Raw genomic sequence first — 20,331 nt, 5'->3', positions numbered from 1 at the left:
GGTCATAAACCAAAATACTACCGGTTAAGCACAATGAGACTGTGAAAGATATAAACCGGAAACACTTATTTTACCACACAAAGTACACCCTCATTTCCACATCATCCTTGTGCATAAATAGACATTGTATCATCAGAAATATAAAATCATGCTAGATCAACATGATTCACCGCTTGACAGAAAACAACATAGCATCACATGAAAAAGACATCACATATGACACACATATTTTTCATGTGGAAACCCAATTGGGAAAAACCACGGTGGGGATGAATACCCACAAGCTATTTTTGAACTCTTTAGAAGTCTGCTCTGTTAGAAGCCTAGTCTGGTTAAAGACTATTACAATAGGTTCTTTTAGGAACCGATCCTGTTAGGGATCACCCGGTTAAGGGATGGCTAGAATACCCATTTAAGGGTTAAACCTTTCTAAGGGTTACCTTGTTAGAGGATTTTATGAACTCAATGGCTTTGAGTCACCCTGTTAAAGGATTTACAACAAGCTGGTTAAACCTACCCTGTTAAGGGATTTTCCAACTATTGAAGTGATTAGAGATCAAGAGGTATTAAAATGATTTGGTAATAGCACTCAATGCCAATACAGACCCGCTTTAGTTCCTTTCTTCTGCATACACACTCTGCAGGTATCAACCCTCTTATCTGGTCTGGCAAGAATCACGTATCTTTGCACTTAGATACACACGCAACATTTTCCAACAACTTCAACATGAAACACAACATCGACCTTATAGGAAACAGATGGGTCGATAACATAAACCCTAAACCCTAAACATTTAGGTTGAGCAATTCAGTCGGTTCGATCCCAACCATTGAACACTTTGCATTTGAATACAACGGTCTTGAACAGATCTCAAGACATTCTCCATCATTCATTCTTCGCTGCTTCTTGGAGGTGATAACCCATCACGTGCTCTCCACCATTTGCATAGACTTCACACAATCCTGAGGTAGATAGGATCAATCTCCTTCATGCAAGATCCTTCACATGCATGAGGCTGACGTGGCAACATGATCTAATCTCCATTACAATGCTAACTCATCACACAATACCATTGGTTGAATCACACAGGCTCAGAGGACTTCAGCCAAAAACCCTGAAGCTGAGACTACCAACTAGTAGTCATACCATATTAAACCGCTCCACCTTTAGCACATATACTGGTTCTCATCATTATGCCAATTCACTTTGCTAGTTGCTTAACTTCAATAAATCTGTTCACTCTTCATCATATTACCGGTTCACTCTTCAGCATATTACCGGTTCTCTTTCAGCATATTACCGGTTCTCTTTCTTGAGCATATTACAGGTTCATTCTTTCAACATATTGACATCAATGACAACACAATATCATCATGTCAACATATTCTGCACATATGCCAACAATCTCCCCCTTTGGCATTGATGGCAATATACAAAGATATCTCTCTTTCTGCATCACATCTTCTCCTTAATACTGCTGTAGACACCTAAAAATGGTCAACGCTTGCGGAATCGTACTTTAACATTTATGCATTGCCTTATTTTAGGGTTTTTACGTCGCATTAACATTTCTCCTATGTCATGCATTTGGTCTTTATCATTTGCGAGCATCGAGTCCTTCTTCTGCATTCTTCAGTTGTCTCGCTTTCAAAATTGGTCTTGTCGACAAAAATCTTCAGTCATGATTTTGGTCAATCTTATCTTGTCGCATCAATGTGCGTGCTAATTTGTCATCATTTTGGACATCGTCAATCCTAATTAGGGTTTTGTCCTCTTGTCAATCTTGTCATTTTGCGATCGATTTGTCATCGATCGTTATCATTTTCAATCTTGTCATTTTGCTTTATCATTTTCAATCTTGTCATTTTGCGATCAATTTGTCATCGATCGTCGTCCTTCTCAATTGTGTCAATTTGGATCAATTTGTCAGTATTCCTCGTAAATTGGCGCATTTATCAATCAAATCATTTATCAATTCAAAATCATGATCGAATCGACATCAAATCAATCTTACATCAAGACCTAATTGTCGTCCTTGCATTTCTAATTTATCTTCTAGGGTTTTATGATATATTCATTTAACCTTGTTTGTCATTTTCTCTCCATTCTCCCTCTAGGTTAAATAATTTATTTATTTATCCTAAGTCTTCTTGTCACAATTAAATGTTTATTTAATTGGCTAATTAATTCCTCCTATTTTTGTAAATTAATTAATGAATGAGAAATTATTAATTAATTTACCTAATTTGCATCAATTTTCTAATTTCATCATTTCTAATTTCCTAATTTTCTAATTTTCCTAATTTCCACCTATTTTCTAATTTGTCAAATTTAATTTCCACCTAATTAATTTTTCTCTAGTTCTCCCTATTTTTGTGCTTTGGTGGAAGCATGAATTTCTCATGTGTCATACTATTGGCATAGCAAGATGTCATAGGCTTTTAGTCCTCGAACCTTTGCATTGGCAATATGTCATAATTCATGACATAGAAGGTGTCATAACCTTCTTCCTTCAACTCAATTTTGCCATTTTGAAATCAATTGCCTCTAATATCAATTTCATGCTAATCTTGTCTTTTCTCCAATTTATCTATAAATTGGATGAATTTCTTCAATCAAGACTAATCACGCTTTGAGTATTCTTGCGCTACTATCTTGTCTACTTTCTTTCATCTCATGTGTATGCACTAGTAGGTGAGATCCACAACAAAGCTATTTGAAGAAGAAAGAAGGACAATGGAGCCACATGAAGGAGACATTCAAGTCTGCATTTGGTTTGCTTAAGTTTTCGATCTTGAATATCTTGTTTTCATATCTCTATTGGATGTAATTAGGATTGATCATTGCATTTGAGCTTTTGTGATTGAGCTATGATTAATATTGAATTGCTTGTGATAATTTCCGATTTCCTATGCTACAACTGCATATATCTTTTCCACTTCACATCTTCTCCTCCTTTGACAACAATGCCAAAGTGGAGGCACACACTTCCCAGTTCCACTATGCTACTCCCCCTAAGGAGTAGCATCCTTCAACACATCAATCCTGAAAAGATATAGCAAAGTAAGATCTGACTAATGTGGAGCACAAAACTTTAGATTACCTCTTGAAGGGGCAGGACCCCTAATTCACCTCTCAGATAGGTGAAAGTAGCCTTCGGTAAAGGCTTGGTGAATATGTCTGCTAACTGCTCCTTACTGGAAACATGTTCCAATACCACCTCTTTGTTCTGAACCTTTTCCCTCAAGAAATGATACTTGAGTTCAAAGTTCTTGGTTCTAGCATGTAAAACTGGATTCTTGGAAATGTTAATTGCACTTGTATTGTCACAAAATATACTTACCGATTTAGATACAGGAACTTTGAAGCCATTTAATACATGCTTCATCCAAATAGTTTGGGTGCAGTTCATAAAAGCTGCAACATACTCCACTTTTGCTATAGACTAAGAGATACAACTCTACTTTTTACTCATCCATGAGACCAATCTACCACCGAGAAAGAATGCACCACCAGTTGTGCTCTTCTGGTCATCCACATTACCATCCCAATCAGCATTTGTGAACACTTTCAGATTGAAATCATCATTGTATGGATACCATAATCCATAGTCAATAGTTCCCTTTAGATATCTAAGAATCTGCTTGACTGCTACCAAGTGGGATTCTCTTGGGCTTTGATGAAACCGAGCAGTAATACCCACTGCATGTGCAATGTCCGGTCGGCTATGCACTACATAATGCAACTTACCAATCATTGATCGGTTCTTCACTTGTTCTTTCAAATCCAATCTTCACAAGATGGGAGTGAAAGCATTCATACCATGCTCTAGGTGCCTGCTTTAGACCATACAAGGCTTTATGTAGCCTACACACCATGTCACTGTCTTTTGATAGGGAAAACCCATTTGGTTGCTCTATAGACACCTCCTCTTCAAGTATTTCATTTAGAAATGCAGATTTTACATCCATTTGGTATACCTTGAATCCTTTCAAAGCTGCATATGCAAGAAGCATACAAACTCCTTCCAATCTTGCTACTAGAGAAAAGGTTTCTCCATAGTCTTCTCCTTCTTCTTGGGCATATCCTTTACATACTAGTCTGGCTTTGTTCCTTACCACTGTGCCATCCTCATTCAGTTTATTTCTAAAGACCCATTTAGTTCCAATGACATTTTTATGCTTCGGTCTGGGTAGCAAAAACCATGTACCATTCTTCTCTATCTGATCAAGTTCCTCTTCCATTGCCTTGATCCAGTCTTCATCTTTATGTGCCTCTTTGAATGATTTAGGCTCAAATTCAGAGATCATACATGAGTTTTCTCTGACCTTTCTTCTTGTAAGAATTCCTACATCTTTGTCTCCTATGATCTGATTTGGATCATGATTGAGTTTTACCTACCTAGGTATATTCTTAACAGATTCCTCTTTCTTTTCTTCTTCATCCTCATCTTCATCAATGTCGGCATCCACCAGTGTAGGAGCACAATTACTGGTACTAGGCTGATTTGTAACTAGTTCCTAGAAGGTTACTACTAGTTCATCTCCTACATGCTCTCTACCAGTTTCCTCAGGTTTCTCAGAGTTTTCATCAACCCTAACATTGATGCTTTCAACAATTCTCTGAGTCCTATTGTTGAAACATTTGAGAGCTTTTCTCTTTGTGGAATACCAAACACTCTGAAGTAGCTTACCACTGGTGTCTTACCGGTCCAGTACTCATAAGGAGTCTTATCCTTTCCTTTCTTGATGAGTACCCGGTTCATTGTGTAGACTATAGTGCTCACCACTTCTCTCCAAAAGGTGTGAGCAACCTTTCCCTGGATTAACATGGTTCTAACCACTTCAACCATAGTCCGGTTGTTCCTCTTTGCTAAGCCATTCTGCTGTGGAGTCTGGGGGGCAGAAAGTTGCCTCTTGATGCTATTATCTTTACAATATTTGTTGAATTCACCAGAAGTGAATTCTCCTCCTTGATCAGTTCTAAGGCATTTGAATCTTCTACTACTTTCCTTTTCTACCAGTGCTTTGAAAGCTTTGAACTTTCCAAAGGCTTCAGACTTATCCTTCAAGAATGTGACCCACATCATTCTTGAGAAATCATATGTAAGAATCATAAAATACCTATCTCCCTGCACACTCCTAGTTTTCATAGGACCACACAAATCAGTATGCACAAGATCAAGTAAATTGGCTGCAGTGAAAGATTTACCTTTGAAGGTTGAGGAAGACATTTTCCCCAGTTGACACTCTCTGCACAAAGGATTTTCCAGTTTTCTTAGCACCGACAATCCTCTAACTACCTTGATCTTACTGGCCTTCACAATGTTATCAAAGTTTACATGGCAGAGTCTCCTATGCCATATCCAGCTATCATCAAACCTAGCCATAAGACATGTACTTATACTTGCATTCAGTTGAAATAGGTTACCTTTGGTCTGCATACTGGTGGCCATCAGTTCACCATTCTTTCCTTTGATTTTGCACACTCCATTTTTGAATTCTAGAGTGAGTCCACTATCATTCAACTAGGCAACACTCAATAGGTTGTGTCTGAGACCTTCCACCCAATACACATTGTCAGCACTGCTCTTTCCATTCAAAGAGATGGACCCTCTGCCTTTGACCATACATGGTACATCATTACCAAAACGAACCACACCACCATCATACTTTTCCAGAGAAAGAAAATTACTTCGGTTACTAGTCATATGGTGAGAACAGCCACTTTCAATAATCCACTCATTGGAATTATCAAAGCAAGAGACAAGAGCCTTCATGTCTAACACATCTTCCTTGATTGCTACAAACACAATATCCTCATTCTCTTCATCTTCTGATTCCTCATCAGTGACACCTTCATCAACTGCTACAAAACAGTTTCTCCGGTTTCATCCTTTGAACTTATTGAACTTTTTCGGTTTGTCCTTGCTATCACCATTAGGACAGTTTACAACAATGTGTCCTATCCGGTTACAAGAGAAGCATTTCAAAGGAAGATTACCTCTATATTTACCAGTTCCCTTAGGAAGTCTCTTAGCAAGAAGAGCTTCAAATTCCATCAGGATCTCCTCATCATCCATTTCTCTTCTCTGTCTTGGTTCACCACTGGTACTAGCTTCTTTGCCTTTTCTAGATGGTGCTGAAGATGCTCTAAAAGTTGATTTAGTCTTCTGAACACTGCCATCAAAGCTATTTACCTCATAGGCTATCAAATTTGTGATGATGGAGTCTAGGGACACCTTAGTCTTGTCTATTGACCTCAATTCCTGAATAGCAGCAACCCTTATTGCATAGACTGGTAATAAGGATCTCAAAACTTTGCTAACAACAGTGGAATCTTCCATTTTACCACCTGCACTCTTGATATCTCCAACAACAATTTTGATTCTTATTCCATATTTTTGAATGGTCTCTCCTTCAACCATTCACATATCTTCAAACTTTCCTCTAAGGCTTTCTTCCTTAGCTTGTTTCACATGCTCATCACCGCCATAGATATTCTCAAGAGTATCCCATACTTCTTTGGGATTTTCTTTATCTTGGACATCAATAAACTAAATGTAAGGTAAACTACTGATTAGGGCTTCCATGTGTAAAGTTATGATGCCAATAGCTAACAAGATGAGAGGGGGGGGGGGTGAATCATACAAACTTAATCTTCCATAAAATCAACAGATTTAACCTCGGTAACTTATACTTCAGCAATATAACCAAAAACCGCTAAACATGCTAACTCATAAACACATAATCATCATAACACATATAATACCAGATTTAATGTGGAAACCCAAATAGGGAAAAACCACTGTGGGATTTTAGACCCACTAAGAAATATACTCTTCTAGAGTATGCTTGGTTAAAAGCAAATCTTGTTAAAGATTACAAACACATTGCTAGATGTGACCCGGTTAAGGGATTTCCCTCAGATCTGTTAGGATCTTCACTTTTTTAGAAGTGACCTTGTCAAAGGATTTCAAACACTCAATTAGAATGTTACCTTGCTAGAGGATTTACAAATAAGACTGTTAGGTCCACTCGGTTAAGAGATTTTCTGTCACTTTACAAAATAACAGTAATAAAAATATATCTGCAACTTCACATCTAAAATGCTAAAGCAGATTCTTATTTTCTCAACACTGTCTAGTCATAGGACTTATCTTGTCCCTCTGCTGGGCTCCCTACTCTATTATTCAAACAGGTCTTCAAGCTTCTGTGTTCGGTAATCACTATGTAGCATCCCTGTGCTTACACTTGCCCACTTTCATTGTTCATCAATAATTTCTTATTTATAAACAATTTGCTAACCACTGAATCTCCTTGATCACATTTCCCATGATCAATCATAGCCATCAAATCTTCAATCTTGACTAGGTTCAATGTATCCTTCGATCTGAAAAATGTTTCACTTCACCTAGGAACTTGCATTCTATTCTTGGAACTTGTGCTAGGTTAAGCGGTTCAATCTATGCTGTAGATCTAGCTCCTGAATTTTCAAAGCCGCAAATCCTTAACAAATTTCTTGCACATCATATCAATCATTTAATCAATTCCAGCTAATCAGCTTCCTTCATTAAATAACGCTTTCATTCCTTCAATGCTGTCTATCATAACTCGGTTGCAACTCGGTAAATACTAAACTTTACTCGGTAGACATTCTGCCTTCATTAACCGATATCGATAACCTTAGGGTTTACCGACTAGGTTCTTTGCTCAGTGACATAGTATAGTATTAACCTTACAATCAACAACATATGTAGGATATCAAAACAATCTAAACATCATGATCTCATCATTGTCTAACTCGGTAATAGTTGCCCATTGAATAACTTATTTCTCCCCTTATTCATCACATTCTTTCTATGTCTTTTACTGACATCTTAATACTCATCAACACATAATTCTCAAGATATGGCAACATCATACTGAATCAGAAAATCAATTTCTTGACATCACTGACAAAACAATATTATTAAGACAGTAATCATCCTTCTTCAGTTATATCAATAATCTTCAACAACCTTCTCAATATCCTTAATGAATATCAACAATCTCCTTCTATTGAAATGCCAACACCATGAATTGCCCATTCTCCTGAATCTCTCTCTTTTGGTCATCGGTGAGAGTACCGATAGGGATAACATAAACATTCTCAATATAGCTCCAATGTTGAGCACCCATGCTTCTGATGTATATCTTCATTCTGTCCTTCCATATTTTAAAGTTATCTTTGTTGAACTTTGGACCTTCCCTCTTCATCATTACAATAGGATCTTTCCCTCAAGCGGTTAAGCTTACAACATAGAGGACCTAGAGGACGCTCTGATACCAATTGATAACACAATGATGAACAGTGAGTACCAAACCGGTACTAAGAGGGGGGCTGGGTGAATCAGTACATGTACAAAAACTTTTCCTGAACCGATTTGACTGCAAACCGTGAACTTGATTGGCAATCACTAACACCAGTCATAAACCAAAATACTACCGGTTAAGCACAATGAGATTGTGAAAGATATAAACTAGAAACACTTATTTTACCACACAATGTACACCCTCATTTCCACATCATCCTTGTGCATAAATAGACATTGTATCATCAGAAATATAAAATCATGCTAGATCAACATGATTCACCACTTGACAAAAAACAACATAGCATCACATGAAAAAGACATCACATATGACACACATATTTTTCACGTGGAAACCCAACTGGGAAAAACCACGGTGGGGATGAATACCCACAAGCTTTTTTTGAACTCTTTAGAAGTCCACTCTATTAGAAGCCTAGTCCAGTTAAAGATTGTTATAATAGGTTCTGTTAGGAACTGATCCTGTTAGGGATCACCTGATTAAGGATGGCTAGAATACCCGGTTAAGGGTTAAACCCTGTTAAGGGTTACCTTGCTAGAGGATTTTATGAACTCAATGGCTTTGAGTCACCCTGTTAAAGGATTTACAGCAAGCTGGTTAAAGCTACCCTATTAAGGGATTTTCCAACTGTTGAAGTGATTAGTGATCAAGAGGTATTACAATGATCTGGTAATAGCACTCAATGCCAATACAAACCTGCTTTAGTTCCTTTCTTCTACATACACACTTTGCAGGTATCAACCCTCTTATCTGGTTTGACAAGAATCATGTATCTTTGCACTTAGATACACACACAACATTTGCCAACAACTTCAACATGAAACACAACATCAACCTAATAGGAAACAGATAGGTTAGTAACATAAACCCTAAACCCTAAACATTTAGGTTGAGCAATTCAGTCGGTTCAATCCTTACCATTCAACACTTTGCATTTGAATACAACGGTCTTGAATAGATCTCAAGACATTCTCCATCATTCGTTCTTCACTGCTTCTTGGAGGTGATAACCCATCACGCGTTCTCCACCGTTTGCATAGACTTCGCACATTCCTTAGGTAGATAGGATCAATCTCCTTCATGCAAGATCCTTCACATGCATGAGGCTGATGTGGGAACATGATCTAATCTCCATTACAATGCTAACTCATCACACAATGCCATTGGTTGAATCACATAGGCTCAAAGCACTTCAATAGGAAACCCTAAAGCTGAGACTACCAACCGGTAGTCATACCATATTAAACCACTTCATCTTTAGCACATATACCGGTTCTCATCATTATGCCAGTTCACTTTGCCAGTTGCTTAACTTCAATAAATTTGTTCACTCTTCATCATATTACTGGTTCACTCTTCATCATATTACCGGTTCTCTTTCAACATATTACCAGTTCTCTTTCTTGAGCATATTACCAGTTCATTCTTTCAGCATATTGACATCAATGACAACACAATATCATCATGTCAACATATTTTGCACATATGCCAACAGATGTCCATTTTTGATGAGTAAGTGTTAAACATGATTTGATATTATTTGATGCTTCATTTCAGATTTAATTGTGTAAGTTAGAGCCTCTCGTGATGTTGATTTTGGGTCCATGTAAGGGAGTTGGCTCCTTTGCGACACCCAGGGGTCACAAGAGATGGACTATCATGAGGCTCCTTGTAAGGATGCATGAAGCCCAGACCTCTTGGGCGTAAGGGAGTTTACCTTGACTAATTAAGTGACAACTAATTAATTAATGGGCTTGGGTAGTTAGATAAGTAAAAAGATAATAAATGATGGTGCCTCATGACTCAGTCCTAGGGAGTATGTTTTAGGTTGAGCATGAGAAGACCATAGAGATGGTAAGCCAATCTCCCTTGGTCTTTAATAGGTTTAGATAGCTCTGCATTCCCTTAGGCTAGAGCCTTATTTTTGGTACGACATGTGATGACACTCCCTTGTACATGAGCTCCCTTGCGTTTTTACATTTGCACTTATGCCTTGATGTTTGGTCGGCCTCTAGGAACTTTCTTGTCATTATTGCATCGGTATTGGTCCATGTGTTTGGAAGTCTTTCTTGGTGTTGGTCCCTTTAGTTGAAGCGTCAGCCTAGGCTTAGTGTGTGTGTTGGGACCTAGCGACATCTCCTAGCTAGGGGGATGGTTCCTTTTAGGTTCCACATTGGTCATATGGTTGGAGCTTTTTGCCATTGGGGTTTTTTCCCTTTCTGTTGCTGTTCTTATTGTGCATGGATTTGGATCTTCTTCGTGATGGCTATGGATTCTTTGGAGTAGATTTATGTACTAAATTTCTTGTCATATGAGCTGTAATAATTAGTAATAGTGTAGGAACAATTTGTAAGGCTGAGTAAGCCTCATGTATGTATATGATTATGTAATAGTATCATGTAGGCTCATATTTATCATTAACTGGAAATTGCCATGCCATCTTTTGGGCAGCACTGTAATAATTTGAAATGGTATAAAATTTTGGATGTTTCATTATTAGATCAACAAATTAAGTATGTGTAAAGAACCAACACTTATGTTGTAAATTGCCATGTGTTGCATTGCAATCAACAAGTTGTATATATGAATTCATTATGTAAATAGATTTGGAAAGCAAGTTAAATATTTATGTGATATAACACTTGTATATGTAGCTAGATCTATGTTGTAATGTAGAAAGATGTAATGGTGTACTTTCATGTATATGTGAATGCAATGTAGTTAGTTGTAGAATTCTGAAATGTATATACCATACTTGTTTAAGAGCTCATTAGTATCATGGCTGTAAAAAAAATTGATGCATGGTTGGTACTATAATCATTAAAGTGTATAAGTGGATATAGTATGCATTATGTGTATGGGCAGCAATAGTATAGTTATTATCATAGTATCTTGAGGTTGCATGTCATTTAGTGTTACATCTTGTTTGAGGGTAGCGATAGGAACATTATATTTATGGTAGTATTAGTTCATCCTTAGCATATAAGGAGCAGGTTTCTTGTATCATGTAAGCATGTAGATTGTAGGATTGTTGATTGTGAATCTAATGTATGGACTAAGAATCATAAAGTTAGTAAGTATGTAAGTGGTGGTGTCTATATACCCTAGGGAACTATTTGAGACTTTGTAAACATGTTTCCGCTTGTGTCAAAACATAGTTAGACATTCAATGTAAGATTCAACTAAGATGAACTAAGTGTATTAATTTTTACTCTCACGGCCTAGATAAGGTTAGATGGAAACTTATTAATTAAACAAAATTTTTTTTACTACATTTCTAGATTGTTAGTGTGAGTTCCCAGGGGTTGTTGGTGGGCATGCCACTACAATGGTTCAATTATACCATTGATATTTGTATTCACTTACCACATTTTAAAGTCTTAATGATGATAAAAAGCACGATCAAAGTGACCGAATTGATGATAACATGGTATTACTTGCATATTTGCATATTTAGATTAGATTGCATGCTGCATTCAAGGTGCATAAGAGATCAAATCTTATTTTCCAAAGGCTGAGGTCAAGTGATGTTATCTCTATTATTAAGTGATTAAGTACATAGGACATCAACAAAAAAATAAATAAGTCATGTATCATGCATTTCAGGTCATACGTGTCTTTTGCATTGCATTCCATCAACATGCATTTAGTTAATTCATAACTTTCGTATTGCACATCATTGTCATAGAATCATTTACATTTTACAAAAATCATAAAAACAACAAAAAGAAAGCACATCATATAGTTAGCATCTCATACCATTGCATACACATATAACCATAGCATCAATACATTATTAAACCATAGAATCATAACCTCATTTCATATTCATCATATATAGAACCATTGTATCATTATTGCATCATATAATAATGACAACATTAATTTTAAAAAGTGTAAACATATCTCAAATAGGACCCATCATTGCATTGTATCCAATCATAAATAAATCACATAGTCATATAGGCATACACCATGCAAATACTACATCATCATATAGAAAGAATACATCCATCATCTAAAATCCATCATCATATAGAATATAAGACATACATCATGTAAATAGCTACATATAAGGCATTTTTCAGCTCGCTTCTCCATCTATTCGGTCACTTGTCTTACATCCATCCATCACCATTGTACATATCTGCAATAAAGCCCTTTGTATCTAATAAGGCCTCATCTATAAATCCCAACATCATTTGGAACATTGTATATACCGGCATGTTTTTGGACTGGGGGAAAAATCTGAAACTTAGTCAGCAATAATATACATTGAGCTTAAATACATCAGACAAGTAGTTGTTAGGCAACATTAGTCACATGCAAAGATCGAGATATATAACATTTGAACAAAATAATCAAAATTCAAATTAACATCAAAACAAACAACAAAGCAATGGATGATATATACTGAATCACATATGAAACACTTTAGTTTGAATGTTCACTATTGTATTATAATTTTTGTTATCATGCTTCCTGAGTGACTCAAGGATGTCTTATAATAGAGAAACAAGGACAAAGCATGATATTTTCTTTTTCTGCTACCTATTAGTTAATCATTATTACTGTGCAAATTTGTCATGGGACATGATCAATCAAATATCATTGATGACATTTTGGGTTTGCATAGGAGAATGATTAACTTTTGTCTATTTGCACACAAGCAACACTTAGGTCATCTTGGTCCATTATACCTTGATGCTTGTGTTAACTTGCAATATCAAAATCCAGGTAATTGGTGCTCAGGTCATCAAGGTTTTATTATACCATTGATGTTTGCATTCACTTACCACATTTTAAAGGCTCAACGATGATAGAAAGCATGATCAAAGTGACTGGTCCAATGATAACATGACATTACTTGCATATTTAAATATTTAGATTAGATTTCATGCTACATTCAATGTGCATAAGGGATCAAATCAAATTTTCCAGAGGCTGAGGTCAAGTGGTGTTTGTAGACACCTAAAAATGTCTCATTGATCATGTACTAATTATACCTCTAATTAGTTAAATAATTATTTAATTATTTAATTAATTTAATTAATCTTATTCTTCTAGATTCATATTTCCTCACCATTTTACTAATTATTCCAATTTCAGTTCTATCATCATTTAATCATTTTAACCATTTTTCTAATGTTTATTAAATATTTATTATTTAATTAATTCTGATTAATTCCCCAATTTAAATAATCTTTATTATTTAAATAAAAGTAATTTTCAATTTCTATCTCTATTCAATTAATCATTAACCGTCTTATAAATATTAATTAAATATTTATTATTTAATTAATTATGATTTTAATCCTTTAATTTAAATAATCTTTATTATTTAATTAAATTCAATTTCTAAATAATTAAATAGTTTCTTTAAATTATTTAATTAACTAATTTATTCTTTTAATTTCATTCAATTTTATAATTCTTCTAATTTCATTTAATTTCTAATTTCTCCTAATTTCAAATACATGTGCATGATTTCAAAAATTAAATTGAAAATTACAGTTAAGTTCTAAATATATTCAAATAACCAAATTGAATTCAAAATAAATTCAATATTTGAATTAAATCTCATGCAAAGATTAAATTGGAAGTCAAAGTCAAAGTTCAAGCACATGCTAAATTAATTAATTCAATCAATTAATTAATTAACTCAATTATCTCCTCAATTCTTAATTCCATCTTTTAGTTATCTTTTTCTAAATAAAGCTCTCAATCAACTTTCAATCAATTAACTATCTCCTCTTTATTTCCTCCAATCACCCTTTTTCATCTTTCAATCAAATTTTTCTCAGTCAGTTAACTATTTCCTCCTCTTTATTTCCTCCAATCATTCTTTTTCATCCCTCAATCTTTTTCTCAATTGGTTGACTAATTTAATCTATTCAATCTATTTGGTTTCACCTCCAAATTAGCAGTTCAACTATCAATCAACATGTGAGCTCACCTGAGTTCCACCTCTTCATCAATCTGTTCCACCTCTCATTCAATTCTCTCCAATAATCTATAAATTCAGCATTCAATCTCCATTTTCAACAATCACGAACTTCGAATCTTTGTGTCATTTGCAAGTTGCGAGTGTAATATCTGAGAGCCACCATACCACAAAGAGGAGAAGATCAATGGAAGCTATACACAGTCTTGGAATAGGGGGAATGGATTGATATTAATTATATTGTTGTTTCTTAATTCTGTGTTATTTCATTGTTTGTTTGTTTCAATTCTAATTATGATAGGGATTCATGATTTCCCTTTCATTCCTAGTTTGCTTTACATTAGATGAATTTATACATACGACATTTTGGTGAAGCCGACGTGAACTAACAACATTTTAATCTTGTTTTTCTTCTGTGATTTTGTAGATCGTACAATTTTTTATTTTTTTTTGCAGGTTTGTACAGATTTACAGAATAAATTATGAATCATGCAATCGCATAGACAGGATCATGGATTTGTGCGGAACCCATTACACAAAAGTCTTTATAGGATTACGCAATCGCTCTGTTAGGATCACACATTCGTTAGGAATATTGTTGTTCTATTTATTTTATATTTCTTATTTTCTGCTCTCTGTTTTGTCAAATTTTGTATGAAAATAGGTAAATCTGAATATGGTTTACATTTATTGCATGCTTAATTATGACATTTTATGGCACGTAAGGTACAATTCAGAATTTCAGGTGCTAGGAGGATGAAGGAACAAAGAAGACAAGCCAGATGCTATCAGCAAATCCTAAAGGCAGAAAAGAAGATACAAGATCTAGAGGATCAACTAGCCATAAACATATACAATAGCCTAGTTCTCTCTTATAGAGTGAAATGTGATTTTCTTAACATAGAATGGATGATGAGAGATCTTGCGAGAGAATCACAATCTGTTTTGCAGGTTCTAGATCAGAATTATCTTTCTCTTTTATTTTTTTGTTTGGTCTGTCTGTGTATCACACAATCGCTTTTTTAGGATCACACAATCACTCTGTTAGAATTACGCAATCGCTCTATCATAATTACACTGTCACTCTATCAGAATTACACAATCGATCATACAATATCACACAATCACTCAGGTATCATCACACATTCGTGTTTGTCATAGTTTAGTTTTCTATTTTCTGTGGGTTTAATTGGGTTACTGGTTATCTGTTTGCAGCATGTGGTGAATTTACAGAGGACCGGATTATTATTGAATCATAAATAGTCATGCTCTAACACTTCATTTTTGGGTTTAAAATAAATAATGGTTAAAATGGACATGCATGTATCACACTTCAGTTTTGGGCTTAAAATAAACAATGGTTAAAATTGACATGCATGCATTCACATTTCAATTTGGTGTTTTAAAATTGACATGCACATTCATATCTCACACCTAAATTTGGGTTTTAAAATGAAAGTGAATCAGGCTACTCAATAGATTAACTCACATTTCTTTTTTTAAGTGAAAGAATCTTTTATTGTGTTTGGGGTGGACCTGCTGTTGCATTAACTACCTTTCCACCTGCCTTTGGGGTCTTGAGAGAAAGGGAGAAGGTGATAAAAATGCCCAATTTTATTTTATTTCAAGTAGTGAGGGGTATCTTTGACTGGGGATTTTATCACCCCATAGAGGTACTTCGAATTGGGATGTGTTGGGAATATCATCTCTCCTAGCATACTCTCGAGCGAGTTTTTCAAGTTTCAATATAAATATACTGGTTAGGTGGCTAGAGTATTAAGTGAATTTGACATATGTGGGGGCATTCCTTGCATCGATAAGCTCAACTAAAGTCTTAAGTGGCTTTCTCTAAGAATCGGTCATTGGATCAGGACCCCTCAAAATCTTACAATAAGAACCAACTTAGTAGCCCAAATCCTACATTCAATGATTCCGGGAGTGCAGATCATACCCCATAGATTCTCTTTATGTACCTTGCATTATGAGACAAAAAAACCTTGATGATAAGATCCTCAGATCTTCAGGGTAAGAGAGACTGGCATGCCCGAGATGTGTGTGCCATGGAATGGAGCCAGTGCTGCCAGACTCTCTAGCTGTTCATCTTGTTTTGGTATTTTATAAGGGCCTCATTTGAATGGTTTCCAATTTCCAGCCTAAGATTGTCTTATGTGCTTTTATATGTATCATTGTGTCAGACTAGTATTGAGTCAGTATTGGGCTATTTAAGGCCCTACCCTCCATATCTTTGAATTCTTAGAGTTTGTTTGAAAACAAGTTCAGTCAGGTATACCTACCTTCAAACAACTATTCTCAAATTTGGAAAACAACAAACTTGTCCTATACATAGAATTAATGGAAACAAAGTCCATCTTGAAATTTTAGATAGTCCTGCAAACTCCAAATTTTATATACTTGTGACCATAGGCAGTCCTTTCATAGTCTTCATTTATGTCCTTATTATCGTCCTTAGTCCTTGCATAGTCCTGACATAGTCTTCAATTACGTCCTTAATATCATCCATAGTCCTCACAGTCCTTTCATAGTCTTCATTTACGTCCTTATTATCGTCCTTAGAAGTTGCATAGTCTATATTTACGTCCTCATTATCATCCTCATATATGTCCTTAGATTTAAGTCCTTGTCTAGACCTCATATACTTTTGTCTTAGTCCATCATCATTAACATAATCATCCTAGAAAGTCATAGCATGTGTCTTAATGGGTCTCCCAGGTGATGGTTTTCTCCCATTCGAGAAATCTAATCTAGTGTCGAATGATGGTCAACACAAAATCATTGATGGTTAGGTAACTTGGCTCAACAATTAAAGAGAAATTCACCTCATTATATAGGAGTCGAGTATGAGCTAAATATAGAGTATAAAATTGCTCATAGAATTGATAGAGAAATTTCTGCAGAATGTCTAAGAGAAGAGCTTTAAAAACAGGCATTGCAAAAATATCAAAATAATCAACAAGTCTCACATTAAAATCCTCAATAGAGAGTCTGGTCTAGTGTTGCATATTCCATATTTAGGTCTAGAATCTTGCATTATTATCATCTTGCATTAGGTTCCAAATCATCCTCATATAGAAGTCTTAAATGCCCGTCACAAGGTCACAAAAGGCAAAAAGTAAGATGAACCCAAACAACGACTTGTCAGTAAATCCAACTTGGAACATGGACATATCAACTAGTCAACAGTCAAATTCTCAAGCAATTCCCACATTACATGAACTACAACAAACTTTAACGCACGAAGAGATTTAATCAACTCAATAGGACCCACATGTCCTTATGATCTTAGATACTCTTATACATAATGATAGGGACACGCATCTCTCATTGTTATTGCAAAATGGGGCTACTTGAAGATTTTGATATCACAACAATCTTACCACTAGGAAATACTCTAGGTCAAAATAGCAGTCAAATACCACATATGACATAAACGGAAGCAACGACCTCAAGTTTTCCTCAGAATACACCAACATCATATATACAAACACATGCCATTTCAAATGCGAATTCTCAATCAAGTGCATCATCCTCAACAATAAATGTTACTGCACCAACAAAGACTATATCGATAATGTCAAGTGTCTTAGCACCTATTCAAACACAAGTTCCTCATACAACAAGTGCAACCCAACCTCCAGTTTCCTATTCCATAGGATCTACATACAGTCATCAGAATACAAACCTAGATTCTGCTAATACAATGAGTACAACTCAGTCAAATGTGAGTTCACATATCACTTATTTCACAGTACCTAGTGGAACTCATAACACGCAGAATCATAATTATGGTACCTTTCAACAACCTCCTAGTTATACTACCACGAATCCTTTGGTAGGAAATATACATGCGCAAAGTGTACCTCTAACTCAAATGGATATTCTATCCCAAAAAGTATAGAATCTACAACAACAAATGACAACTATGCAAGCCGATAACGATAAAAAGAGCTACACAATGCGAGACTTACATCCTTATCCTTTTGATCACACATTATACATGCCACCTTTCCCACCACATTTTGAAACACCAAAATTTGATAGATATCAAGGGAAAGGTGATCCCAGAGATCACATCATAGAGTTTTTTACGACATGTATAGAAGTTGCAACTGAAGGCACTTATCTAATGAGACTATTTCCTAAAAGTCTAGGAGGCTCAGCCTTGGAGTGGTTTTCACATTTACCACCAACTATAACATCATGGCATGAATTAGCTGAACACTTCATTGCTAACTTCTCGCATAAAATTGAAACCCTAGTCACTTTGATGGACTTATGTGCTGCAAAACAATATGAGAATGAAACATTCACGTCCTTCATACAATGATGGACAGCTCTCTATAGGAGATGCAAGACTATTATTCCCAAAATAGAGCAAGTTGACATGTTCATGAAAAAATTAATTCCTAAGATCAAGTACCCAATACAAATGTAATGTTTGATCATGTTTAGATAAATCACTGAAAAAGCCCTAAAGTGTGAGAAAGAACTATTAGAACAGGGTCTCATAAAATATGGCAATAATAACAACAATGATAAATCCAAATTTTGGTCGAAAAACAAAAATGTGACCAATGATGGTGTTGTAGACGCCTGAATAGTGCACAAAACTCAACCGATTTTGTCTTTACAAGGTCCAAGTCAATCATTTAGTTTGCACACAAATAATAACACTATCTCGATAAATGTAAACGCTGCACAAACTATGAACACAAAATTTCCAAGGGTAAATGCTCTAAAAAGGAATTACACACCTCTAGGGGAACCTATTGAATCGACGTTAAAAAAGTTAATACCAACAAACATGATCACTTTGCTAGAAATAAGAGTATATGAACCAAGTCCTTTCAAACCTTCATGGTAGAATGATAGTGATTTCTGTGACTATCATCGTACTAAGGGTCACAAAAGTGCAAGTTGCTATAAATTGAAAAACTTAATCCAAGACATGATTGATCAAGGTGACATCATGATTGACACCAACAAAACTTTAGCAAACATGAATCATACCATCTTTAAGGATCCATTTGTCAAACATGACAAAGGGAAGGCATCCACAACTAACTATACAAAAGTCTCATACGACTACACTATTCATGCCATTATCTCAGGAGATGTAGTAAATTATGATTCACAAGAAACACTTGATAATGATGAGAAATATCAAGAGACTTACAATGATGATAACCAAATTTGCATGTTGTCAGAAGCACTAAAATATGATGAAGACAAGAATCTGTGTCTTATGGACTGGGGGCATGAAGAACTATTTCATTTGGGATGGTTTGAAGATGAACTTATAGCACATATCATGGATATCAAACTTTCACATGATGACTATAGAGAGGGATATAACATAAGCCTTGATAACACAACATATGTTATAGATAGTTCCTTCACAAGAGATGATACTGTGGCTACAATCATGATAACTCCCAAAGATAGACTGTGCAGTAGTTACTCATAGATCTAAAGTAACTTTACAAGGAGTACCATCAAACCCACCACCAACAGTAGGGACCTATAATATTGTTGAGCAAATCAAGAAAACCCCAGCACTTATGTCACTCTTTGAACTATTACGTATATCCCCAACTCATAAAGCTATACTAGACAAAGCACTTAAAGATTCAGTAGTTGACAGAGATATAAATGAAAATTCTTTCCAATCCATGGTGGGGAATTTGGCATAGGGCACCTATATTACGTTCATAGAACATGATGTTCCTAGTGATAGACTTCTCCATAATGACCCACTACATCTAGAAGCTTACATACATAAGAGAAGAATCAAAAGAGTACTTATAGATGGGGGAGTTGGTCTCAACATCTGTACATTAAAGTTGATCAAGGCATTAGGATATTTTGAACTTCATATTGATCCTTCAAAAAGAATAAACATCAAAGAATATGATGATGAAGAGCGTCCCTCAAAAGGTATAGTTACACTACCAGTGCAAGTAGGACCTATAACAACATAGGTTACTTTCCAA

Source organism: Cryptomeria japonica, chromosome 2 (genome assembly GCF_030272615.1).
Source record: "Cryptomeria japonica chromosome 2, Sugi_1.0, whole genome shotgun sequence".
Lineage (NCBI taxonomy): Eukaryota > Viridiplantae > Streptophyta > Pinopsida > Cupressales > Cupressaceae > Cryptomeria > Cryptomeria japonica.
This window is presented reverse-complemented; position numbering follows the sequence as displayed.